Source organism: Anser anser (assembly GCF_964211835.1).
Source record: "Anser anser genome assembly, chromosome: 2".
Lineage (NCBI taxonomy): Eukaryota > Metazoa > Chordata > Aves > Anseriformes > Anatidae > Anser > Anser anser.
In genome coordinates, this window is record NC_139721.1 from 159,626,464 (window position 1) to 159,654,204 (window position 27,741).

Below are 27,741 nucleotides of genomic sequence, written 5' to 3' on the forward strand. Positions count from 1 at the left end.
GACGTCTGGTCTGAGAGGCAGCTCTTCACGTAGCCATTGCCTTCTCTTCACCTCTCCATTGCATTGTGTTGGTCTTTTTGATGGCTGCAGGGAGGCCACCTATTAATTAACTCTTTGTAAATGCAGACCTACCAGCTCCTCCAGTGTAGGTCACCCCCGAAATCCTGGATAAAACCTGGATAAATGGCCCTCTAGCACACATAGGCTGTGTCTATACCATATACGTGGTAAGTCCCCTATATCCTGGCCCTGCTGGACCCTGTAGCTCGTGGCCCATCAGACCTGGAGCCCCCAGGGCACAATGTGTTGGCTGCACGCATGTAAATCATTTCTGCACTACAGAGCCACGGGGTATGGGGTGCAACCCATGATTCCCACAGCATTACAGCTGAAATTATGGGAACTTCCACACTTTGGCTCCTCCCAGAACTGCTTTCCCTAGCCTGGGGTTTAAAGTAACTCCCTAACTAGTGCAAATCAGCTACACGGGGAAGATTTCTGCCTTTGCTACTTTTCTGGTTCAGAAAAAGTTAAATCTCTCTTTTCACTGGCAGCTTAGCCTATTATGCTATGGATTGATTGTTTCTTTAATTACATGCTGTCAATCCAAACTGTACAGATTTTCCAGTTATATTTCTTTCTTTTTATAAGCACACACGTGTTTATATAAATATATATATATATATTAAATCCAGCACTCAACTGCAGGCAGGAATGACCTTAGCCACACTTGAAATGAAAACTCCTGCAAGTTCCTGAAATACTTTTTTCAACATATCCCTTTCTTCCCACCTCCTCCTCATCCCCCTCCAAAATCAGTTACAAAGGAAATAGTAATTAACTTCCAGCATTTCTGTATTATACACTGCTCTCCACTGACAGATACCGTACAGTAATTGGGTCAAATGCACAGATGCTCAGAATAACCAAAGCATTGTGTTTTTGCCTGCAGCCCTGTTGGAGGAAGAACGGAGAATTTCACATTAAAGGAGGACCTAACACAGTTACTTGCAGCTCAGCTTCTTTAAGGATGCTTGACTAGAGCTCTTTACTAGCATTAAAGATTTATGAGATTTTTTTGCAAAAGCTACCAACATCTGACTAGTAGAAAAAACATTTCAACTTTATAAAAAAAAAAAAAAAGGGTTAAAGGATTACAAATATGTTATTAACTTCACAGCAATATCATGATTACCCTCTGCCATGTGCATCAACTGTTCACACCATTAGTATTCTCCAAAACTGAAATTAAGGCATTTAGTGAACATATGGTGGTATCTTTAAGATCTTCACATTTCTGCGGAAAGGTGGTTGCAGTGTTGCTTGCACTTAGCAGGGAGACCATCAAAACCAGCACAGCAAATCCAAACAGTGCTGGCAGTTCATGCAGACAGCATGCTGGCTGCAATGCGAGCACTTAGGCAGCCTGAAGGTTGTGAATCTTTTCACCAGGTACGAGCTGAAGTTGAGCCTTGTGACTGGTTAATTAGATGGTGGTGAAGCTGGAAAGGGCACAACACCATGAAAGGCCATGACATGAAAGGCAGGACACCATGAAAGGCCAGATCCTGAGCTAATACAGATCTGCACCCGCAGAAGTCAAAGTGGAGTGTCACAGCAGCTAGATGGGAGTCACGTTGGTTCCTCACTGGTATAAATGGATGTATTTCTTTTACAAGCAAAGATCCTAACCAGTGAAAACCAGCCAGGAGAGCTGGTGTCACCTCACCAAAGCCTGTAGAGTTGTGTTACTTTATGTCTGCAATGGTTTGGGGGTGCATATTTAGAACTAGAGCATTTTTCAAATTGAGCTGATGAGCATTTCTGCTGGCCATACTTGAAAACCTGGCTTGCCACACAGTGTTGATGCTTTTCTTTCTTTCCAGACACAAAGGAGAACTCAGTTGAAAATCCTACATGGTATTACTACCTACCCTGCTGCAGTACTACCGCAGGATGCGCTGGGTATGTTCCTCAAGGAGATGGTCTGTAAGACCTTGAATTAATGAAGGGTTGCCATGTGTTGCTTTTTTCTCAAGCCAGCCCCATCTATGGAGAAAAAAAAAAAAAAAAAGAGTTTAAAAAGGGCTTTATAGAACAGGATATCTTTTGAAAGGAGATTTTAAGAAGCAGATGGCATCTCCTCCTGGTTGTAGCTCTACATAACCTTAAAATCTTTCAGTCGGGAAGTTTGACCATTCATCCCATCCCAGGGAGACACCAAAGTACCTCATGCAATAAGATATTTGCAAAGTTCGTCTTTTTACTCTGCCCAGTTATTAGCTTTGGCCAGACACGAGTGTGACCTACATAACAGCCTGTCCCTCTTCAGTTCCTTGGACTTTTCTTGTCCAAGCTGCTCAGCAGGACTGTTGCAGTCTTTATTGTTTCCACTCTGAGAGGGATGCGGATTCGTGCCTGGCATATAATTTACCAGATGCAGAGCAGCCCTTGATCCCAAAGCAAGGATCTTCAGTGCTATGAAGGCTTGACACGCCAGGCATGCAGATCCCAGCTTCAAAGAACAACTCATCATTATCTGCACAGCAGTCAGGGCTACCACAGCTTTTGAAGATGCCCACTAAAGACACTCCAGCCCTAGTCGAAAAGGAAATAAATAAACGCCCTCCTGAGATGACTATTTTTCACTGATAAAAGTCAGAGCAAGTGCTGGGTGCATCTGGGAAAATCCCGGAGTGCTGCTCACTTCACACACGCTCCCTCTGTTAGCAGAGCAAAGGATGCACAGCGATGCTGCCCCCAGCCCTGCACAAAGGCAGGGTCCCTGCTGGGGAAAAACCTCACTGAGCTGGGAGTGGAATGGAGCATTTGGTCAAAACCCTGAAGTTCGTCTACAAGGGAATGTCCCAAAGGTATGTGAGCCTGGGGAACCAGGCACCAGGCACCAGGCACAAGGCCACCACTGCACAGCACCAGGCACTGCCCTCGCCGTGGGTCAGGGTGTGCTCAGCTCACACGCAGCTCACGAGACTTGACAGGCCTGTGAGGGTTGGCACGGATCAATGATGAGCGCTGGAGAGCTTTGTCAGGCAGCAGTGCCAGCTGGAGCAGAAGTGGCCAACAAGCTTTGTCCTACAAGAGAAAAGAGAGGCAGCCTAGGATTAGATATAACAGTCCTCTTGAGAGATATTCATGGCTCTCAGGATGGGTTTCTTCTGCTGGAGCCGTGCCCCAGAGCTCACAGCTGGGCTCTGGGAGGAGACCCTCCATCTGCTTTGCAACAGCAATGGTCGAAGCTGATGCCCTCAGGTCAGACTCAGCAAGGAGCTTGGATGTCTGGTGGTCCCCACCAACCTGGGCTCCCTGCAGACACCACCACCCCTCCGCTCACCTTCCAGTGCTGTCCTGCAGCCCACCAAAGGCTGGCACCTTCCACACTGAGTCACCTCGAGTAGAAACCTCCTGCCCAAGCCACACACCTGCAGAGACCTCAGGAGCCCCCAGTACAGCTCGACTGATGCTAAACAAGCCCATCCTTAACCCCATGCACCTCCCCTGGGTGAAAAGCAGGGTGGAGATGAGGCACAGCACACTGCTGTCCCTCTCTCGGCTGCATTTCCCTGATGCTGCCAGAAACTAGGACAGCTGCAGGATCATTATCTGTGTGCATAACTTCTGCTGTCAGCCTGCAAAGAAATATCAAAAAGGCAGTTCCTGGTGCTGCAAACTTCCTAAGAAAATGAGACAGGCCTTTGTCTTTCTTATTGCTGTGGGCTTGCAGGCAGAGCCTGGCAGCAGCACGGGAACACCCCCTGTGTGCCACCCCGTCCTGCTGCTCTTGCCCATACAAGTCACACGCCTGGAGCTACATTCTGCAGTCACACGAGTTTTGACATTTTTTTTGAGAACACGACTCTAGAGAAAGAAGCATAAGCCGTTGCTTTCTGACTATTAATAAGCACAATACATATGCATATAATATGCATATTAATTCTGTGTATTGGGCACACAGCAGTCTCTAAGAAACTGAAGCAGCCTGAGTACTGAGCTGTGATTTCTTGCACTCTTCACCATTTATTCCCTAACAGCAAGGGCAGCAGCCCCACTTTTATACAGACCAGGTACAAGGCAAGCCTGAATCTATGACTGCTTTTACAAAATGTTCTTCAGTCTCAGAATGCCTCAGGGCACGTCCCAGAGCCATGTTTCCCTGGTTCTGCCAACTGCTTACTTGGTTCAAGCTAAGGGAGTATCCATTAGAAATCAGTAAAATTAAAGATCACATGCAGGAGAGCAGCACATGCGGATACACTAGTGAGCAAAGGGATCTTTGACAGTTTTCCTTTCCTTTCCTTTCCTTTCCTTTCCTTTCCTTTCCTTTCCTTTCCTTTCCTTTCCTTTCCTTTCCTTTCCTTTCCTTTCCTTTCCTTTCCTTTCCTTTCCTTTCCTTTCCTTTCCTTTCCTTTCCTTTCCTTTCCTTTCCTTTCCTTTCCTTTCCTTTCCTTTCCTTTCCTTTCCTTTCCTTTCCTTTCCTTTCCTTTCCTTTCCTTTCCTTTCCTTTCCTTTCCTTTCCTTTCCTTTCCTTTCCTTTCCTTTCCTTTCCTTTCCTCCCCTCCCCCCCCCCCTCCCCTCCCCTCCCCTTTTCTATTTTCTTTTCTTTTTTTCTCTCTCTCTTAACTATTTTGATAGGGGTGTGTGAGTATGTTCCAGATCATGATAACTATCAGAAAAGGAGAAAAAAAAAAAAGTCTGGTGTTTGTTTTTTTGTTTGTTTGTTTGTTTGTTTTTCTTAGAAGAAAACTATCTTAATATCTCCCACCAAAACTCCATTGTAAATCTCAACATTTTTTTGCCATGGGGAGGGCTTTTACAAACCTGACAAAGAGAAGGAATGGAAATGCTTCAAATGCCAGATAGCCTGTGATTAATCTGAGAGAGGAACATAAATAAAACATAATCTGCTTCTCTTCAACTGATAGACTCATAAATAATAAAGCTATGAGATGTGGAGTCCAAAGTGAAAAGTTTTTATTCAGTGGCAGAAACAGTGGGAAAAAATCTCCAAAAATTATGTGGGAGAAGATAATTTAGAAGCTCCTGTTGCCTATTCAGTGCTCTGCCTTCCTTCACCCCCTTCCCACAGCATCCGTCCACCTGCACGAGGCATTAAGCACCCAGCACTGAGATATCAGTGACCCACTAGGCAGAAGGTGTGATCTAAGTCACACCTAGCTGCCTTTCCCAGCTATACTAGTGACTTAAGAGAGCATGAATTAACACAAGAGGTAATAAATTCCTCCCTTGCCTTTAATTATGCCAACAGAATGTCATCTTCCAGGAGCAAAAGGTTCAGGAATGAAAACCAAGCCAACGACTTTCCTTGATCATAGGTCAGAAAGCGGACTCAATTCAATGATTAACAGTTTGACTTACTTACACAAAATAAGATAACTCGGTGCTATAAAGAGTTATATGAATGCACTTTACAGAGGTGAAGGTTGGTTAGTGTTCGTAATATCCAATTGTCTTTAGCTGATGAAGATGTGATCTCTGTCACATCAGAAAAGGGACCCTGAGGTGTCATTGCTGTGGCATGGGACCTGTGTCCATGCTTAAATTCCTGCCTGCAAAGGCCCAGCTCTTTGGAAACTTAGTTTTCAATTTGGGTAAGATAAGAAAGATGTATTGTCTGTTGATTTTAAGTGATCTTCAAAGCAAAATGTGGATCTATAATTCTGATTTGAATCTAAAGCTTTATTTCCTTTGCCATCTATTTGCATCTCTTTTATATTTTTTCTTTACTACTACTAACAGAAATTTCACAAGTGGCATAAGGCTGCCATGTAGGAATTCTTCATGCCTTATTTGAATTGCTCTTTTTTTACTAATTAGGATATGTTTAACATTTTAAGCAAATATTCCTTCCTATTCTATTTGTTTGAGAGACTATTTTTTCCTGAGGGGGTTCCTTGAACACTCTGTTCAAGGCTGGGGGATACAGAAAGATTCAGAAGCCTTAAAAAACAACCGTGTCTGATGCTCCCTTGGTGTTTTCAACAGCGATGAAGCTGAGAATGGTTGGACTTGGACTGCAGTTTTACTATCTTTTCAAGTGCATTATAGTGCAGTCTAAAATTAGCCACTTAGATCAGAGCAGTCAAGAAGCCATAACCTTAAACTATCTCATGGTGGACTCTGGAGACCTGTAATTGTGATCAGCTGTGCTAGCCATGGGTAATTGTGTTGCTAGCCATGTTGTAATTGTGATGCAGATAGAAATGGAGAAAAATGCATTGCAAAGCAACATGCCAATGCAATGCAAAATGTCTGTGTGCACGCTGCCCCAGGAGAGGGAGGTGAGATCTTAGCTCTGCTGCCCATGGTTTGCTCCTTCATCTAAGGTGGCTCATGACTGTCTTCTGGCCCAGCATGAGCTACCCGTGCTTCTGCAAAAAGTCCACCCTCCTCCAGCTGCCGAATTCTCCTCATACCTAGTGGTAAAATAGCTAATAAGGGGTTATTTTCTTTAACAGTCAACTTGCAGAGTGGTGGACAGGATGCCAGGTTACCTCCCTGGTGCCAACCAAACACATTCATTTTTCATGGCTACTTTCATTCTTCAGCACCTCCCAAAATCACAGGTGGAACGGAGCTGAGCTTTTGGTTTTGAATGACTCCTGGAAATCTGTGTGGAAGTGGAGGGACTTCAGGGTTGCTAACCTGGACAGAAACCGGTGGCTGATATGGAAAAGTATTAGCAAAGCCAAAGGCATCAGATCAGAAGCATATTCTGTCTGTGCTGGGAAATCCTTTCTGGGCCTGCCCTTAACAACGATGGGAAAGAGAATAAGCCAATGCACCCATCTATCACAGTGACAGTATCTCTAAAGACAGCACCTTTCATCTGAGGAAACATGCATTTATCATACTAACTGTCTACAGAGTTTGCAGTACGCTTCTCAGCCTGGTATCTACGTATCACCCTCAACCCTGTCTGTGAGAGAGAGAGATAAATGTACTGTTCAACAGAAACTGAAGTGCTGGACAGTGAGGGTGGTAGAAAATAGCTATTCAAATGGCAAATCAGCCCTGGAATTAAAATACATGGAAATGTATTAGTCCAAGAAGGTGCAAATCAGCTGCCCCCATCGTTTCTGGTGCTGCACCCGTGAGCTGGAAGGAGGAAGGATGTCCTGATAGATGGCATTGCTCCTTCCTCCATGATGGGATGCTCTCCAGGGGCCTTTGCGTCCTTCGCAACCACACCCATCCAAAATTACGTTGTGTGTACCCCTCCAGTGTTTGTGACTAAAAACTCATCCACGGCAGCTTCGGCACCAAGGAAAATGGAGGACCCTAGGCCCCAGTAACATGAATTTGTGAATCCTGCACAACAGGATCCCAAAAATATCCTCACAGAGGCTTAATGGGGCTTTCCCATCCACCTGCTCTTCCACTAGCAGGTGGGGCAGAGCAGACAGCTCCAGCTCTTTATGAGGAAACATTTCCCTTTCTGTCTGAGTGAGGGACAACACCTACATGCAAAGCACCCTTCACTAAGACAAAGACAGGGCAAAGGAGGTATTTGGGTTTCCTCTTCTACCCTGAGCAAATTGAGAAGCATAGTTCCGCCCTGTTTGCCCAGGGATATGCTGGAAGGAAGAAGAAAGCAACCATCACCTGACAAAGACAGGCACAACTGATTTAAGTCAGTACTGCTGTGCAAGTTTTAGAATTTGATCAGATGTAGTTTCAAATCAGGCTTTAAGCAGCACTCTCCAGCCACAGAGAAGAATGAAGGGCCCACACCTGTTGCCAGAGGATGCTGTGGAGTTGCCACCCAAGGTTGTCTCACCAGCACTAAGGCCCCAAAACTTTAAACAACTTTTAAAACAAATCCTGTGTAGCTCCAGGCCCTGCTATCATGGTTTGCTCTCCCAGTTACACCCATGCTCAGCAATGGGGGCGAATTCTCCTCCTCTGTGGCCCAGTCAGGCCTGTCCTCGCCAAGTCCCTGCCTCTCCCCATCTGCCCCACTATACACAGAGGGCCCAAACCCTGCTGGTTCTTTTTGCTTCTCCAACTTCAGTCTCAAATATCTCCTGAAAACCCTCAGAACCGGTGGATACCCAGTTTTGCAGTATCTCACCATCACTAGATTGATCGGTGTCAGTTAGATATTTCTTCAGTGAAGATTTGGTAGCCAGGCTCTTCCCCAGCAAGCACATCACAGGCCTGTCCCCTGCTTGGTCTCCACAGTTGCCTACGGGAGCTTGTTATTTTTCTTCTGGTGGTACTCAAACAGCTGCTAGAAGCAGATGCCCTCCTAGGAAGAAGTCTCATTTTGTCTGTGTAACTTCAGCTCCAGTATCTTAAGGTCTGAATAATGTATCAGAGCTGTGATGCCTACCATCCCTTCAGCTCCGTATTCGCCCAAGTCTCCTGTCATCTCGCCCTGATGCAATCAAAGAAATAGCACAGGATGTTTTCCTAGCTCCTGGCTACCACTGCTGAAAAGTCTCTGATCACTGTTAATAACACTGGTTGCAGCAAGGCCCAAATTCTAACGCAATTAACAGGGGAGTAACAAAATCAGCTTTACTGCTTCTCCTCTGGGGACACACAAAAGCGCCTCAAGGCCTATTGAGGCTGTGTGTAATTCCATGAGCTTAAACACTTTTCCTTCACATACCCCCATATATGAAACTGCCAGAAGTTTAATCACATTTTTCTTCCCAAATTGCAGCGTCAAGGTGACTGGGTGACCTATGGCTGAAAATCTCTTTTACAGAGGCTCTTGATTTATTTTGATTAAGATGGATAAGCCCATCTCATATTCCCAGCAGAGAAAGGCAAGTTTAGGATTGATATGCACCACTGCTATTTGTGCCTCCAGCAGTAAAATCACAGTTTCCACCAGGTAACCCAATGCACTTTGAGCAGAGCCGCGCAGCTGGCAAGGAGGGTGGGTGGAGGCTATTTAAACCCAGTTCTGATTGAAGGTCTCAGGAGGGAACTGCCTGCTGCTTATTCAGCAGTTCAAATATTTTTTTTCCTCTCTTCCACAGCTCTCTTCTTCCTTTTCCAGTTTTACTATGACTAATGGGAAAGTAAGAAAAGAGAATGGGAAGAAGGCAAGTGAACCTTGAACATCTACCCCAGATGGGCAGGCTGTGCAGGCAACTTTCATCGTTGCATTCATTAGGCTTTGGTTGCTTGACTTTTATGTTTTGTGAACGTTGAATGTGTATGTATGCAATCAGAGAGGGAGAAAAATGAGTGAGCAAGACAGATTCTCTTTTTCACATGAACCGCTTATCAACATTTGTGGAACACTGTATCTTTCTTTTATCAAGCTAAATGTGAAAGTTCAAAAAGCTGCCCTTCTCCCGTGCCTGGATAACAATCCAGCCTGAGCAAAGTGCCACATTTAAGTAGGCACAATAATAGTAAGGTCTTTCTTTCTCTGAAACTGTGCTCCAAAATGCCTTGTGTATATCAACAAAGCTTTTGAAGTTTTTCTGGTGAAAACCAGTGAAATTTATTGAGCTTTAGCAATAGCCGGTGCAAATTCTAAAAGGAATTGACTTGTGTCATGACACAGTTGAAATATAAAATTAATTCCAAAAATTACTTATTGGATCTAGAGGGAAAGTACCCTTCTTGGCCAGTAAGCTGTGGCCCATATTAGCATGGGTGCTACTGAGACTGTTTGCTTGAAACAAGCAGGGGGAGGAAACCCAGTGTACCACAAATTTGATCACTAAAATTCAGAGTTTACTGTTGAGAGGAGGGAAAGTGACAGCAGCTAATTCCAGTCCTCTGATGTCATTTTAACGGCACAAAACCTGGCATCACAACATTAGCATTTAAGACCACCTGCCCTACTTCCTAGGTGTGTCCTGGCTGGGAGAAACAGGGGTCCAAGGAAATTGGGATTCGGTTCACACAATGCTGGGCATCTCCAGTGTAGATCATCTTCAGCTAGGCTAAGCACTGCAGGCTTCGTTTGGTGGAGGCAAATGGGCACGTTCAGTGAGTGTTTCTTTTCACCTGTTTTAGATGCCTTCTCTAGGACAGGCTGAGCTCCATGGCTGGCATGGCTGATCTCCAGGAACTGTGGTGTGCATCTCTGCCGGTGTACCTAGGGGTGGACCTCATCACAGTGCCAGGGTCTGTGCTGTCAGATGAGTCTAGCCTAGGGGTCTTTCTTTTGCCAAGTTAAATATCTGGAGTTGAAAATTCAAGAAGAAGGAAAACAAAAACAAAAAAAATCTTCATGCTCTCACTGTAATTCACATAATTTTCAGAGTTTCAGATGAGCAACCAGGAGGCTGATCTTCTCAGCATAAGCTCACCTGCAGTCCACTTGGCTGGGCTGGGGAACTTCCACTAGCTCTGACCCAAGGCATATGGCACTTCCTAACAAGCTCTGTGATGACATTTTGGCCACCAGGCTCAACCTAATAAAATAGAAGAGGAGGAAGGCTTCCTAGACAGCTTTGTGAGCTCCAGGTCTCATTTAGGAAGGCTGATTTTCTCTGAGATGGGAGAGGGTCAGGTGTGTCCTCTGCTGGACTTGCATGCACCTTGCTCTTTTCCATTTACATGCTAAAATTCAGCTAATTGGTAATGTCATTCTCTCCTAAATCACAGATTCTCTTTCCCATTCCTTGTACCAAGAGTTAAGGCAGCTTATCAACCTTTCAGATGTGGCTCTTTAGCCAGTCAGATTCCTAGTCCCTTCCCATGAGCTATTTACCTTTAGCAGGGTTCAGGTTTTGTCACCCAAACTTCAGGATTCCACACGTGGTGAAAAAGCTTTCACCTGTCACTTCCAGAAGCCCCTTGGTCGAATCACTGGAAAATTCAATTATTCTCCATTTAATATCTGCAAAATTCTGAACTGTGAAGTTCTCTCCTCATGATATTTTTACTGCTTTAGTACTGACACATAGATCTTTTTCCATATTCAAGCCTGAACTGATAAAGTTTTGCTCATGACTGCTGGGTATGCCAAACTCCAGCAGATAAAATAGTAATAGAGATCAAGCAGTGAATGTGTCCAGAACAGCTTTAACACCTCCAGAATAAGCACAGAGAAACCATCCTCAGCTTATGACACCTCTCCACATGCCAACCCAATTCACAGTAATTATGGGCTTGTCAATTTATATATCCAGTTTAGCATATTCCTAAAAGAGGTAGATTAGAAGTTAAGCTGGTATTCAGCACCTTTTCATGAGTGCCTCTCTCCCCTTTGAGAATCTGTCATGATCTGTATAGACATGTATGAACACACAGCTTCCAAAGGACTAAAATACTGTGGATGTTTTGAATGCATTGATGTGGCTATGGGCCAGAATCTCTGCAACCGTTGCTCTCCTGAAGACCTGGTGACAGTGGGGAAGGTGAAGACGGGAACCTACTTCTGGGCCTGATAAGTCTAAAATGCTGATATTTGAACCTGTACTTCTCACCCCAGTCTCCTATAATCAATAGGGAGAAATGGGCACATCCAGAGGGCAATTTGCCTCACCATAAAAGAAATGTGTAAGGTCCGTTTGGAAAGGGCTCACTGACAGATACTGGTCATAGGGCAACCTCAGGAGAACATCAGGTGTGGACTCTTTTCTGTATTTGGGGTTAAGGAAGCAACCCACAGCAATGTGGTGAGGGTGGGTGGGTGTTCAGCCACAGCAAGAGAAGCACAAACTGGAGGTCAGTGGGAAGAGTAAATCAGAGCCCAGTAATCCCCCTGGATCAGTCCACTAAAGCAAATAAGGCTTCACCAGTGAAGGCCACCTGTGTTTAGGTTACATCCAAAGCCCTCACTCACAGAACATACAATGAAATCCTGTATTTCCTAGAGAGCTCAGTTTATTTTCTGCCTTCCTTTCTACCTTCCCTTGGGAATAGGTTGATAAGATCATCGCAATTGCATAAGAGGCCGATCTCAGCTGAATCACACCCCGTCAGGGGAGCGCTGCTTCATACCCCGTGATGACAAAGGTGGCACGCCTGAATTTTTACCTGTGCGGCGAGATGATTTCAGCCTGAGCTGGACTCATTACAGAGGCAGAGCAGCTCCAGTGCTCTGCATTCATTTACGCTTGGAGGCATTCTCTAAAAGTTCATCTTTTTCCTCAGTACCAGGAAATCATTTCACTTGTCAGCACGACAGAACCTTTTTGATCAGCCTCAGACAGGATGTCTTACAGTAAATACCTTGCTGCCTGCAGCAAGGTGCAATCTGCACTATTTTCCAGGCATCATTTCCTTTGTTTTCCACCCTCGAGTTTTCTTTCACAAAACCACTGCAGACTGGGACAACTCGCACACTGTTGGAGCCCATTAGATAACTTTTCAGTCCCTGTGAGCCTTTCCACTATTTTTTTTCTTTAAGGGCCCAACAGAATTAACTTTACTGGACAACTTTTTGTTTGAACTTGCCCTTAGATGTGTCATAAACACTCCCATGTGTAGGCTGGAGGAAATTTCAGCAGCCAAATCTTGGTCTCAGGCCTGAGAAACTGACCTGCCCACGTAGTGCAAACAGCGTGGTGTAATGTTCTGGGGAATGAGGGAAAAAAAGAGAAGAACAGGTGATACCAGCCTGTGATACAGCCATGCTGCTATGTTGTTCTCCTAAATGAGCAATTCCCAAAAAAAAGGAAAAGGAGCATTCTTAAAGAGTTCAGATGTTTTGATGACATTTTTGAAAGAAACTATTTCCACCCACACGAGCTTTTCATTTTCAAATTTTCCTTAATTGCTCTATTGTTATCAGAGTACTCAAACTTTGATCAGAGCACTTTGATTCAAATGAAATGTTTTATTCTTAGTTGCTAGTAGCTCAAAACATCGCTTACTCTAACTGCTCTAATCGCAGAGGAAGGGCAATTTGTCTGCTTAAAGCAGGAGGTATCAAATGGCCTTTTTGCTCCTAGAGCCAGAGCTGAGGCACGCAGGTCACCACAACGTCCGGACTAGGATAAAAGCGGTATTCTTTTTTTTTATTATTATTTATTTTCTGTAAAGGTTGGTCTTGTGAGAGAGACAATGGAGAGGGACGTGAAAGTAAGGGTTCAGCTCTATTTTTTCTTAGGCATCCTGTGTGGCATCCATCTCAGTAGGCTTAGCTGCCTCTCTCTGAGCTCTTCATCCCAAATGAAATCAGTCAAGGGGGTAATTCACCACATCCTAAAGAGGATGTATAAGTAGGTGGTCAAACATCTCACTCTGTAAAAGTACCAGCCTCTCCCCTAAGTCCGTAATCAGAGGCTAGAGGCATAGTTTGGTTGCCTAAAAGCAGACTTCTAGTGGCTTTTGAAACCCATGGGGCTCTCCCACCTCCTGTCTAACTGCTTCTTCATAAGACCCTGAGTATTTTGTAGGTACAGCCAGTCCCATTCAGATGTCTCAGACCTGAGAACATGTAAAAAGGCCCTAAACATCTATGTTTAGTCAACTGAACAGAGCTGATCACAAACTTCAAGAGATGGAGAAAACAGTAACTCCCTTAGGAGTTTGCTCCAGTAAGTGAATCACCCTCACCATTAATATTTTTCTCCTTGCTGCGTTGTGCTCTTGTCGAGATTAAAGAGCCCATTAGCATCCAATATTTTCCTCTCAGTGATGTACTTTTAAAGACCACAATCAATCCCCCTATTGACTGCAGCAGGGTAGATAGTTTGTGAGGTCTTGTAGTAAGATCTATTTTGCAGTTCTGAAATCATTTCCAGGGGTAGCAGCAATAGGCAGCGCAGGGCAAAAATAATCTTTGAATGGAAACTGGCTCTTAAAAGGAATTAATTCCCAGTCAGTGCACGTAGTTCACAGGACTCAGAATTGCAAGCATACAATAAAGTCTGCTTAAAAACCAATTTCTGCCCCTTCAAAGCATCATTTCTAGCACAGAATGTCACTCTTGCATTCAGGAATGAATCTTGCTCCATACAATGCGAGTAGTCTCCTCTATCCTCATCTCAGCTCTAACCTGCTCTTAGCTACCATGGGGTAAGCAATCAAGGTGAGCTCTCTAAAGGAATTGCTAGTAAGACTAGAAAAAAAAAAAAAAGAAAAGAAAAGAAAAAAAAAAAGTAGCATGTGAACTACCGAGTTCCCTTGATGCCAAGGGCATGGGGGAAGGGAGCTCTGCCAAACAGCCAAATAGTTGAAGGGAAAGTCATTTGTTCACTCACCCATACTGTTGGCTTTTATTACCGTGCTATCAACCTCTACCACTTTCAGCAGGAGGAACAGAGACATTTATTACAGTCGTCAGCTAATGCAGGGAAGTAATTATGTTAATGAACAAGACAAACAGAGATTTGTGAGGCAAAGTCAGAGGAATTAGCTCATGCAATACATCAGAGTGCATTTCAGCAGAGTACAGGTGACAAATGTCCTCGTGACTGACAAATGAGGGAATTGAACCAGCAATCTCAGGAACAGAGGTGCAAGCAGTTACTGCTGCCCTGGGAAAGAAAAAGAAAAAAAAAAAAGAAAAAAAAAAAAGAGAGGGAGAGAAATCTAAATGATAAGGATTGTAGAGTACAGGCCAGAGACCTGTTAGACGTGTGCAGTCCATGAGTCCAACCTCTAAATTTTATCTGACGGATAAACCTGCTGATTTACAGCTGAATGCCACCCAACTGCCTAGGACACCATCAGAGAGTGAACCACCCTCTGGAATTATCTTCTTCTCCTGACTGGAATAGAAAGACCCTGGAAGAATAATTTAAAATTATCACTTATCTTTTAAACATCTGAGAGCACAGGTGAAATGTATCCTTCCCTTCTTGTTTCAGAAGGAAAGACAGGATGACCACTTGCATGGAGAAAAGGATGAGCCTGTAAAATAGAGTCTACCTGGACTGCTTGAGCTTAGGAGTATGTGTGCCTTACTGATTTTCTAACTGTTTTTGTGATTTTGTTGTAATAAAAAAGTAAAGTCTCAGGGAAGCAGCTTCAGCTTCTGCACTTGGTATAAGTCCTCTCCCATCAGATAGATATCTCTTCCCTCTCCTACCTGTCTGTATGAGAGGAGACAGGTGAAACCACTCTTCTCCACAGCAGGTGCATTTCAGCAGCCCCCTGCTCCTCTTCTTTGTCAAGAGTTACCCAACAAACAAAGTTTTTTCCCCACCCTGATCCTTGCACTTACTTCTAGTTGTCCATGCGGAACCAACAGAGGAGCCCACAATGGCCCTGCTGACCCCACAGCTCCCCAGCTGGGCTGTCAGTGCCTTACTAGCCTGCTTTCCCCTGGCAGGGACTCACTTGGCTGATGGGGTTTTGCATGTCAGGGGGCTTCAATGAACAGTGCATGTCTCTTGGTTTTTGTAGAGGATGCTTTCAGGGTGTACTAGATACCTCTGGCAAAACATGCTGCCTGGGGACACTTCAGACAAGGAGTTAGTCATGGTGAAGTTTTTGAAATATATGAAAACTATACTTCTGGTGGACTAAAAGCTACACATTTGGTCTACTTTTAATGTCACTGGCAAAATATTAGAGTGAATATAAATACAATGTTTTAGAGGATGAAAAGTTACAGATCAAGTCCCCAGTTAACCGATGTGTTCTTGGCTTGTTCCAATGACAGTTGTCCTAACCTGTTTCCTTGCCTCACATTTGTTCCCTGTTGAAAGCCCACCTGTAACAAGTCACCTTCACTCAGCTGATAGACGGCAACTTGTCCATGGGCAAGTTGTGCTGATTCAGATCACTGTAATTAAAGCTATTTAACACCCCTCAGGCCAGTTTGGGCATAACGATGCAAGAATGAGTGTGTCAAAATAGCCCATTTCCATAAACCTTAAGCAATGGTAGCATGATTGAGATGAATCAGTTTAAATCCAGAAGCATAAATCTGAATGTCTCTCCACACTTACACCTTACACCGCTAACTGAGGTGTAAGCAAATACCTCACCCATTCTGTGAGAAAACAGAGTCAAAAGTTATTATGGACACATGGTGCCACTGCAAAACCCTGGCTAACAGAAATATATGTGTCTTAACAAAGCTGGAACCTGGGATTGGGGCAGGCTTTTGACTAATTTCAGTAGAAGAAATAGAATAAATGACATTGCCTTGGCCATCCTTGGCTGTCCTGGAGGCTGGATGCTCCTAGGAGGCTGTTTTAGCATGGCACTGGCTGTATGTGAGATATCACTTAAAAATCAACAGTCTGTGGATGAAATAAAATAAAATAAAATAAAATAAATAAAATAAAATAAAATAAATAAAATAAAATAAAATAAAATAAAATAAAATAAAATAAAATAAAATAAAATAAAATAAAATAAAATACATAAAATGGAGTTTATGCTAAATGCCAGGCCACAGAAATCCAATGCCTTGGAAAAACTGTGACTACAAATAGAGCAGGAGCAAGAAAAGGGGACAGGTTGTCTTTCTGACAGCACATTAGCTTTTGCTTCAGGTGCTTCAAAGCTGTCATGCTTAAGAAAACACTGCCTACCAACCCAAGTGGTGTAAAATGTTACCTGAGGACCTGGTTCAAAGTTCACGTGTCCCACTCTTCCTGGATGGAGGAAGAGCTTACCCTGCACAGCTCCACGTGATGCCAGGGCACGGTCTTCTCAGGGCACTGCCACCAGACGTCGGTAGGAGCAGGATGTCACCTGCAGTGCAGAAACCAGCCCTGAGCAAAGAGGTTCGTGTGAAGGACACATGCTATTTCTTCCTCCTGAGGAGGACCAGACATGCAGAGGTTCCTGGCCTCCCTCCCCATAGGGTTCAGCACACCTCCTGATTTGAACGCACCCCTCTGTCACTCTGGAGTCATCCACCAGGACACCACAACGCTCCACACTCGGGTCTAGCAAAGAAATTGAGAGTGCCGACTTTACTGCAGAAAAACAACCAAAGTCAGGAACGACCTGAAACCAGGCAGCACAGCTTCTACCTCAACCATAAATCCTCCTCATTTAGCAGGACGGATAGGAGCTCTGATTTCCTGGTCTAATATTAGCAGTGAAAAATCAATTACACTGAGGTTCTTTAAACTTATCGAGCAAATGCATTAGTAGGTACATGCTGTCTGGGCATTCACACAGGCAGGCACCTAAGGAAAAAGTGAAAAGCGGTAGCAGAACTTGCTCATGATTGATTTTAAACATATATTCAGAACTGAATTGAGGGATATATCACTGTTCACTCTCCGGAGAACAATGGAGAGGGTTGAATAACTAAGGAGAGTTTTGGATATATGTTAGTCTTTCAGGTTAAATAAGGAGCCAAGACAAATTAAAAGAATTAAAAAGATGTGGTTCTTGGGTTATTCATTAAGGCAATAATTTGGCTATGTGCATTTCTGGCATTTGCATGCAATGGATCCTTCGTGAAAGGCAGATGGAGACATAGCCACATCCACATTTTGAATTTTGTGGGCCTTGGGGTACATTTCTCCAGAGTACATAATTTATCATGGCTCTTGGCACAGACTGATCATGACCTGGCATCAGGGAGGATGCACAGCAGAAACCCTCGGAGCATTTTGTGGCTGCCCAGGTACCTCACATCATTGACGCTGGCTCTTCACAGCTCTTCTGTCAATGTGCTGCCTTAGCAGCACAGATCTGGATCTCCTGAAAGGTGCTCTGCTGCTGAAGCCTTGAACATGTCCTTTCCAGACATAGCACAGACATGTAACAAGGGCAGATATCTATGCTTTGAAAATGCAGCTGCACATCAGCTGAGCTAGAATCACAGGATCAGAGAATTATAGAACCATAGAATCACAGGATGGTTTGGGTTGGAAGGGACCTTAAAGATCATCTAATTTCAACCCCTGACATGGGCTGGGACACTTCCCACCATTCCAGGCTGCCCCCAGCCCCATCCAGCCTGGCCTTGGGCACTGCCAGGGATGGGGCACCCACAGCTCCTCGGGGCAGCCTGGGCCAGGGCCTCACCACCCTCAGAGTGAAGAATTTATTCCTTATATATAATCTAATTCTCCCCTCTTTTAGTTTAAAGCCATTACTCCTGGTCCTGTCACTACACTCCCTGATAAAGAGAGAAATCACAGAATCACGGAATATCCTGAGTTGGGAGGGACTCACAAGGATCATTAAGTCAAACTCCTGGATCTACACAAGACCATCCCAAAACCAGACCCTGTGTTTGAGAGCATTGCCCAAACTCCCCCTGAACTCCGGCAGGCTCAGGGCCATGACCACTGCCCTGGGGAGCCTGTCCCAGTGCCCGACCACCTCTGGGTGCAGAACCTGTCCCTAACACCCAGCCTGACCCTCCCCTGTCCCAGCTCCATGCCGTTCCCTCGGGTCCTGTCGCTGTCCCCAGAGAGCAGAGCTCAGCGCCTGCCCCTCCGCTCCCCTCGTGAGGGAGCTGCAGGCCGCCATGAGGCCTCCCCTCGGCCTGCTCTGCTCTGGGCTGAACAAACCAAGGGACTTCAGCCAATCCTCATAGGTCTGCCCCTCTAGACCCTTCATCAAATTCATAGCCTTCCTTTGAACACTCTCTAATAGTTTTATGTCCTTCTTATACTGTGGTGCCCAAAACTGGACACAGTACTCAAGGTGAGGCAGCACCAGTGCAGAGTGGGACAATCATTTTCCTTGACCATTAAGAGAGTTTTCCTTAACACAATGGGACTTTTCTGAAATCACAGGATGGCAGAAGATCACATCAGAGCTCTGCAGTCCAGATGGAGGCTAGATTTTACAAGTAGAGAAAGAGACTGCATTCAGAGAGGAGGTGAAGGTTGTACGTAATCTGCTCTTAACCCCAGAAACATCTTCACAGAAGATGAAATTAAGCTCGTCCTAGGGAAACAGGAATATCGTAAAGCAAGATTTTTGCTGTAACACATAAGCATAAAATAGATGCTAAAGACCGTAAACGCCATCAGTTCATGGATGCAGAGAACAAATTCAAGTACCATTATTTCTGCTTGACTTGCGCTTGACAACACAATTTCCTCCCAATGCTTGTTAATGCCAGCATAAACAGAGGCCAACCACTGACACATACCATCAATGCTAATAAAAAGCACGGTTGCTTGGCACACAAAGATTCTTCCGAGAGTTCCTAATAACTGAAAAGCTGCTGCTAATGTAACTACAGCCTCTATGAATGTAAGTTAAAGCACCTCTAAATGGAGGGAGTAAAGTGCAAGGGAGTCATACCATCTCGGCTGATTTTATGGAGGCAATAACATTTCAATTTCTAATTCATCATTATTTCAAATGAGAAATTCTCAGAGCTAGAGCTCAGCCTCTCTCAGTCCTTTGTCATATTCTCTCTTACCTTATGGCAACTCACAGGTGGTCCCACCACTGAGGTATTTGGTCGACCATAGGTTGTAGTGCACTGATCCCTGTGGTGACCCAGTAAGTGAGGGAAATGTCTGCTTTCCAGAGAATTTTATGTCTATAAGTGCTTGCTAGGTCCTGTTCTCTGGCTCTGGGGTCAATAGGTTCACATCCAAACAGTAGAAGTTAATGCTTCTGCCCACCTCTCATGTAACTGCCCCCATAGCCCTCCACTCACAATCCCCATCTTCTCAGACCAGATCTCTCATTGCCTCCCTGGTGGAGCAGGCCAGTCCTGATTTATGGGTCCCTTCTCTTTCCACCACGTCTGAGAAGAACATTTTTAATCATGAGGGTTGGCTGGGGCATTTCTTACTCTGTCACTGCCACATCTTTCCTTGGTCCCTCAGTTCAGCTAAGCATTTTTCCTCCCTCCTCCTGCCCTATGTCGCTGCAAACATCCTTCCTGTTGGTCCTAGTCAGAGGTCTACCTGTGCTCAAGGCAGCTTAATGAGCACTTTGTTACAGAGTGAGGGTTAGAGAAAGACCAGAGTAATTTTGATGAGAAATACCTACGGTTACATAGCCTCAGGCTGCATTCTTGGCAGATCTTAGACCTCATTAGCTGAGTATTGCATTTATTTATGGAATCTGTAATACACTTTGGGATAAAAGATGCTATATAAATGGAATATTGCCAGGAATCATTAAAGATTCAAACAATGTAAAAATCAGGATTTTCAGTACTTATCCACTTCAGCCCTCATCCCTTTTGCAGTTCTTTATATTGCTGTACTCGGTAACTAATAGGGGGTGTGCAGAGTAAGGAAAGAGGTCCAAAGGGCACCAAAGAGAGTGGTTGAGTCTGTGAAAATTGTTAACAAAAAAAGGTGAAAATCTCTTTTCTTTCAAATGTGACTAAGAAAGCAAAGAATTGTTTGGAACGTATTATAAGGCCTGGACAATACAGTGTTTGTACCAGTGTAACCAGGGATGGAGATGGCCATGTCTTCTATGAAATCTTGTCCTTCAGACAAGAAAAGGGCCAGTATGGTGCCAGTTTGACCAGCACAGTTAGTTTGGTGCTGCGAGAAGGGTTGTTACGGTATAAACATCTGTGGCAACCCATTTCTGCTGCTGGATATACCTGTTTGGGTCATGCAGTATGCTTTCACTACACCTGGACCATTGTACCAGTACTGCCCTTGCTGTGGGTACAATTACAGATATATAATTCCATCGTTTCTGTGTACATTGAACTCTGGCAATGAAACATAAGACCTCAGGCTATAGGCAGATGTGCTCTAGCAGATGTAGCTCTGCTGGTGAGAGACACCAACCATCCCACCAGCTTTTCTCCTCTTCTTTGGGTGAGGCCACTGGTGGTCAGCCAGGCTTCTTGTGTGAGCCCTCCCAGATCACAGCAGGCAAAATCAGAGAGATTAGCACAGATAAATTGATTTAGTAGTGAATTTTAAAAAAAAAAAAAACAAAAAAAACACTGCTAAGCTGGAGCAGCCTCAACTCTCCATCAAGAAGATGGGATGGTAGGAGTGTGACTCTATACTTGCCCCAGAAAAGCCTGGGAGAAATGCCTGTTCACAGTCTCCTTTTACAGAAGTGTCAGTTTGGTGGTCTCTATCAGTATGTCTGTTTGCTGAAAAATCAAATCTGACTCTTGTGAGAATGGCACGCACCACGCACCTGCACAGGTTTGGTTTCCTGCACAGGCTGGGTTTCCCTTCCTGACCTTGCTGTCTTCATGACAAAGAAATGACTTTTCCCTTATCTGTAAACATCTTTTCTTATTGAAGACATTTACCTTCACCACTTGCATTAGGCTTACGTGGCAAAGGTTTGGCAGCAGAGGGGCTGCAGGGGTGCCCTCTGTGAGCAGAGCCCAGCAGCTGCCCCGTGTCAGACCAGAGCCAGCTCCAGTTGGCTCCAAAGGGACCTGCTGCTGGCCAGAGCTGAGCCATGAGTGGTGCTGGTTGGGCCTCTGGGAGAGCAGAGTTAAGGGAAAAAATCAGCTGTGCTACAGCAGCTGGGAGAGAGGGGCGAGAAATGCGAGAGACGCAGCCCTGCAGCCCCCAGGGTGAGTGCAGCAGGAGAGCAGGAGGTGCTCCAGGCCCTGGGAGGAAGTAGGAGAGGGTGGGTGGGGGAAGGTGTTTAAAAACCTGAGGTTACGTGACCTCTCTGTTGAAATAAGATGTTTATATACTGGTAAGCAAATAACACTGAGGCACAGACACTCTCCAGCGATCATCCACAATGCCATCACAATCTGTTGCTCCGTAGGGGGGCTTTCAGGGCCTACTTTATGACACATGGGGCACTGCAGGGATAGGCCTGGACTAAACCAAAATGAAGGAGAGCAGCCAAGATGTCCATTGGAGTGCTGGACAACAGAGTGGAGAGAGAGGAGCAGACAGCTTTCACAAATGAAGGGGAGGACAGCCTCGGTCTTTCTCAGGTACATCAGCTTGCTGCATGCACGTTGTCTCTCTGAAAGCTCTGAGCAAGCTCACCACAAGGATATAGCGTGTGTTTGAGGATCGTGGCTTACAGTCACATGTGCATGACTGAAATAAAAGCTTGAACACCCCCACACACACACGTATCTGTTTGTCTTAATGGTTTTGTTTCTGTCTCTGAGGTAAGCAATATGCATCGTTGATGCTCCTCTTGGGTCAGCTGCCAGCGCCATGCGATGAGCAGCAACCTGGTGATGGAGGCTGCACAGCCGGGAGGAAGCAATACTCCAAGAAGGTGAACTTTGGAGGTAAGTATTTGATTGAGACCCAAGCATGGCAGGCAGAGGTCATAACCATGCAGCTTCAGAGCAGATTTTAAACCAACACTTCCTCCAGCCTTGTTGTGTGACCACAAGTTTAAAATAGGAAGCAGGCCTTGTCTTGCAAAGACAACTGTAACTGTAAAGATTTGGTGGGGGAGGAAAGAAATAGCCCTTCTCCTTCACCCCCAAAAAAAAAAAAAGAAAAAAAAAATGAAATGCAGCTGGCCACAGCTGATGCTGCCTAAGATAGAAAGCAGTCTGCAAATGCTGACCGTGCTGATAGGGCTCCCACACATCTCGTTGTCCACGGACTGATAGACGCCTCAGAGACATCAGCCAGCCCCTTATCTTGAGGGGCTGGCCATGCCCTGCCCTCAGAAATGACACTTCAGCACTCCTTGGGAAGGATGTCCCTGGTTTGGTCCCACAGCCCAGGAGTACACAGGTAGGCTGTGAGAGATGAGTTTAACATTTGTTCACCCCTCTTTGACATCCCCTTCTGCTGTCAGAGAAAGTTGCCTTTTCTCGTGCTTCTAAGGAGGGGAAAGCAGTGCAGTTTGACTTCTGGTTTAGGAAACCTGTGGCATCACAGGGCCACGGGCCACCACGTCCTGAGTCCTGGGAAAATGGCAAACCTTCTCTCCATCACGCCTTCCTGCTGCAGAAACCCGAACGGTGCTCAGTTCTCCTCCTGAGCTTCTCAACAGGGACACTTCTCCCCTAAAGCCAGAGCGAGGGCTGGCTCTGGGAGCAGAAGGAGCAGGCAGCTTCATGCCACACACTGTTCCTCTCCTTTCTTGTCCTACAATGGAAGCAGCCTGGCTGTGGCTTGGTCATGGCAAAAACCCAGAGAATCCTTGACCCAAAATCCATCAAAAGTTTTGGCCAAGACTCCTGCGTTGAGCCTGGCTGGCCTTTGTACTGCAAACAAAAGGGCTGGAGAACCACTGAGCATCTTCTCCATCCCCCCATGAAGCCATACGGCTGGGATCCAAGCGACAGCATTCCCTCGGGATTAGTGTGCACTTCAGGAGAGGCACCAGCACCCCACCCGGTCCTCTCAGGCCACCCGTAATCCCTGAGAAATGCTGTCTAATATGAGGATAATTAGTGATACCCCAAGTTAAATGAGCTGTGGATATTCACTTCGGCACAGAGTGCAGCTGAGAAGGGAGCAAGCTCTGAAGATGCAGGTGGTCAGAGGCGAACGTCTTGCTGCCATCCAACACAGCCACAATCTCTCCCCTTTTCGAAGCTCTCTGCATAGTGCAGATATAGTGGATACCGTCCAAAACCACAGGGCAGAGATATGAAGTATAGCTAATGAGACTGATAAAATTTCCGACGATGACTCTACACCACTGGGTCCCTTCATCCCAGGGCAGGACCCAAGCCTTTGTGTTGCTGTTGGCTGTGATACAGGTCACAGGATTTTCCAGAAAGCAAAGAAATGAAGATTCCTATCTTAGCCACAGTGATTTAATGTCATTAGCAGAGGCACGCAGAGGAGAACTTGTCAGCCTTTTGCCTTTTTCTGATATTCCCGCTCACAAAAGCCTAAATCCAGGCTTCACTCCAGGGCTACAGAGCAAGGCAAATCCTCCTCAGCACAAGAGTGATCCATGCAGCTTCCAATGACATCCAACAGGCTAAATCATTTCCAGCCCCACCAAATGCTGAGGACAATTGCTTTTTCTCTACCAGCAATAACAGCCTCCAAGCCACGAAATACACCATTAATAAACCATTCTGACCTCTCAGTCCCTATCAGAGGGGTTTTCGCATGCCTTGGTAACACAGGAAAGCAAAAGGACAGTTGTTCTTCATTTATATATATACATATATATATATATAATATATAGTATAAATACGTGGACATTTCCAACCCCCGGATTTCTTCTTTGGGGCTGGTTTCACCAAAGAGAGCAACAGAAAGACCGAGAGGCTTCTGAGTTTCCTCCTAGGTGAAAACGTTGCCATTTGTTATCGCAGCTGCACAAAGGGAGGGACTCAGTGCAGCCCCCAGGAGGGTCAGGAACAACTCCCCCAAGTCCTTAAGAGGAGGGGATCAGATCTGCAGAGCTAAAGGGGCATCCCAGGAGTGTCTTTCCAGCTGATACAGAAGGAAAATGAGCACCTTCAGAGCACCTTGGCATTCCCAATCAGCTTGAAGTGTCACAGGCTGGGTATTTAAGTCGGGAAGGGCCTGGCTTGGTCAAGACGATGCCAATAACTGCAGTGACAGACTGGCAGTCTCAACAACTTTACATTTTGACTGAGAGAGGAAAAAGTGCAATGAGTAAAGACAAACGAAGTCACAGATCTCACTAAGAAGCCATTCACATGGCCCAAAGGTCACAATTTGCAGCCAGAGGGAAGGAAAAAAAAAAAAAAAGAAAAAAAAAAAAAAGCAGATGCATTTGCTTTTAAAAGACTGATCAAAAAAAAATGAAGATAAATATAACCATGAGAATGATTCACAGGCAGCAGAAAATTCCTTAGAACTAGATTTAAGGGCTGAATCTGTTCAGTTACCAGAAAGGAAAATTAAAGGAGACTTGACCAAGGGGTGTAAAGACCTCATGGTAACCCTGGGTTGCAGAGGACACCTTGGCAGGAAAAATAGAGTTGAAACTAAAGCTGCACAAAGTTAATATGGGAACCAGCAACAGATGTGGGGAGTGGGGCTGGGTTTAGTGAAATGGCAAGTTCTTCTTTACCGGTGGCTGCAAATGAGGGTGGGTTACTCCTGGCAGAGCATGCACAGGTCAGGGGTTAGAGAAACAGAGCTGAAGCAGAAGCAAGGTGAAAAGCAGTGACTGCTTCACACAGCCCAGACGTTGCCCTGGGACCTCCCGCTGTCCCAGATCTGTCTTCGATTCACAGAAGAGGCACCAAAGTGTTGGGATCAAACTTCTCTGAAATATTGAGAATCGGCTGCTGGGTTATAAACACGTTCCTGTGTTTACATCGGGAATAACCTGGTGAACTGCTCTGCCAGCCATTTATATCCTTCTCTGAGTACTCAGCATTCCTCGCATATCCCCCTGCAATGGGAGGCTTCTGTCTGTCCAAATATTTATGTGGGTGTCAGCACTTGAGTATCTGAGCATTTACTCTTCTTTAAACAACCTACCCTTAGGTGAAGCAGCTTTGTTCCTGGCCATGAGGAACATCTACAGCAGGATGCATATTGGGACGGAGCAGCACTGTTAATGCAGTAACGGGAAAAAATCATCTTTTTAACAACTACAGATAGCCTGCATACTATTTCATTACTTCCAAGAGAAACCAGGTTAATATCATGTTGCAGAGATTGCCTACAAAACAGAAAAAAAAAAAAAGAAGAATGACAGTAGAGATTATAGCGAGAGCCTCGTGTCCCTTTTTTTCAAGGGGAAGCACCAGAAACTGTCCCCAGCATCCAAGATGCAAACAAATCCCAATTAACCCAGTGGCAACTGGTGAAACTTGCAGCACCTGAGCTTCTTCCTGCCACCCATCTCTCCAGAGCAGCACGGGGACAGTATTCAGTATTTCTTGATGATACGTGCTGGCAGCACGCAGCTGCCCCATTTCTGCCCACTGACCTGGGAAGACTCCTGGAAGTAATCAGGGAATCGGGGTGGTGGCCACAGCTTGGTGTCAGCTCCGAGGCCAGCAAATGCAGGCACTGCTGAATGCCTGCTGAGACAAGTGTACACGGACACACACGCGCACCAACACGTCTGGTGTCTTAAAAGCATCCACTCTTTCCATAGGGAAATTTGAGAAAGCTGTGTTAAAAATGAAGCAACAATGGACTCGAGGTCCAATGAGTGCCTGGTGCAATTTGCTGTGGCCTCTGTTGCTCCTGTCACTCTCCAAATTGCTTTTATAACTCTAAGATCCAGCCTGGTCCAAGAAGAAACAGCCATGTCACTGGAAACCAAAAGCCAGGTTTGATACGAGAGGGCCTGCAATTAAATGATGTGAATTAAGTGAAATAATAGGGGCTGTTCCTAGGTTCACACTACCCATTTCACACTGGTTCACACAGCACCTTCTCCAGTCCTGGCTCCCAGAGTCTGTCACTGTTGTTTTCAACTCCTCACCCTCAGAAACGTCTTTCATTCCTCGTAGTTCCCCTGTTTCCCATCCATCAGCTGAGTTTGGTCTCTTAGTCCTCGGGTGGCATTGCCTAGCCCTAAGGACACGTCACTGTGCCCCAGAGCAGCTCCACGTGGGCTGCAGGCTCCAAGTCAGATGTGCTCCTCTGGCCCACAGGGGCTGCTGCTGCCTCACCCAGAAATAAAAGCTCAGAGAGGGGGAAAAAGGGAAAAACACAGCTTGCCAGCACCCAGGACGCATCAGACACACCATGAAAACCCATGGGGTTAAACTTAGGGTTGGCTCGAGAAAAGGATGGGATGCTTCCTTCCAGGATTTTCCTCTGGAGCACCACAAGCTTTTCACATTTGTACTTTTCAGGCTTTGATTCAATTCCCAATTGTTAAAGCCTCAGGCAAAAACATAGGACACACTACAGCAAAACTGGTTGCGGTGATTTCTTACCCTGGTTTGATCCCACCACTGAGGTGAAAACTCCCATCACCTGCTCAGCACTGAAATCGCTATTTGAGGCTGGGGTTTTCAGGGACAGATGCCCAAATGCCACGATTTGGGAGCTCCTAGTCCTTGTAAATGTCTGCAAATCCCCACGTGCATTTCCTTTAGCAAGACGGTGAAATCTAATGCAGATATACACACAGTGCTGATTTAAATGAATAAATAAATAAAGGTGAAAAGCGACACAAATGTTAGCTGCTGCAATGAAATTAGTAGCTAAAAGAAGGGTGTTCAGGCTCTGGTCCTTCAGTGCTGGCATCGAGGCCACCAATGCTACACGCTGCAAGATGCAGTCCCCGCGCGATGCTCTCGGCACCCATCCTCTCCCCTCGGCTGGTGATGGGACAGCACGAGGCTGAGAAGACAAGACTTACCACTGCTCCCTCTCCTCTCCCGGACGCCCCCACCAAGAACTGGAGCTTTGTGTCCCCTCCCGAGCAGACCCTCACTGCCTGCTTCAAGAGCTGGAGAGCAGTGGCTTGGTTTGCTGGTTTGCCTCCCCCTTCCCCTCTTTTGCACACACACGGCATCGCCTTCCCCTGTCAGTGTTTTGTTTCTCTGAGCCGCTGACAGAGGAATATTTCCTCCACGAGTTCAAAGAATTTTCTGATTTTTTTTCCAGCTTGAAACTCCGTGTCCTGCTTCCTCCAACTCCACCTAATGGCACGCAAGAAAACAGCATTTGGGTCCCATGTAATTGTGCAGGACCGGTGTGCAGGAGCAGGCTCCCGTGGAGGCACCCGTGGCACTCACCTGCGTGTCTGCCTGTCTAGGTCGAGGGGAAGCACAGCCAGGCCCTTCCAGATGGATTTGTACAGATATTTAGTGGCATCGGGATGTTCTGGCTCCTTCCTACAACAAAGACGAAGCCACCAGTCAGACGGTCCTCTTCTTGTACAGGCCTTCACCTTGTACGTCAGGGGACAATCACAAGCAGTCACCTCATCTGCCCTCACTCACCTTTTAGCAAGACATCTAAATTTGAGCTGCTAGGCCTTTTTTCCCCAAAAATACTCCTCCTTTTTGCAGTGCTTCTAGCCATGCAAATGTCCCCCTCAGGAAACATT

At 45.6% G+C, this 27,741-nt stretch overlaps 1 long non-coding RNA gene across 1 annotated transcript; it reads right to left on the minus strand.

The window, feature by feature from the left end:
- Positions 1 to 943: 943 nt before the first annotated feature.
- On the minus strand, positions 944 to 27,741 carry LOC310895536. Its single transcript, XR_014580770.1, has 3 exons — positions 27,049 to 27,741; positions 16,477 to 16,614; positions 944 to 3,093 (listed from the first exon to the last, which is right to left on the minus strand). It is a non-coding gene; the product is annotated as an uncharacterized lncRNA (long non-coding RNA).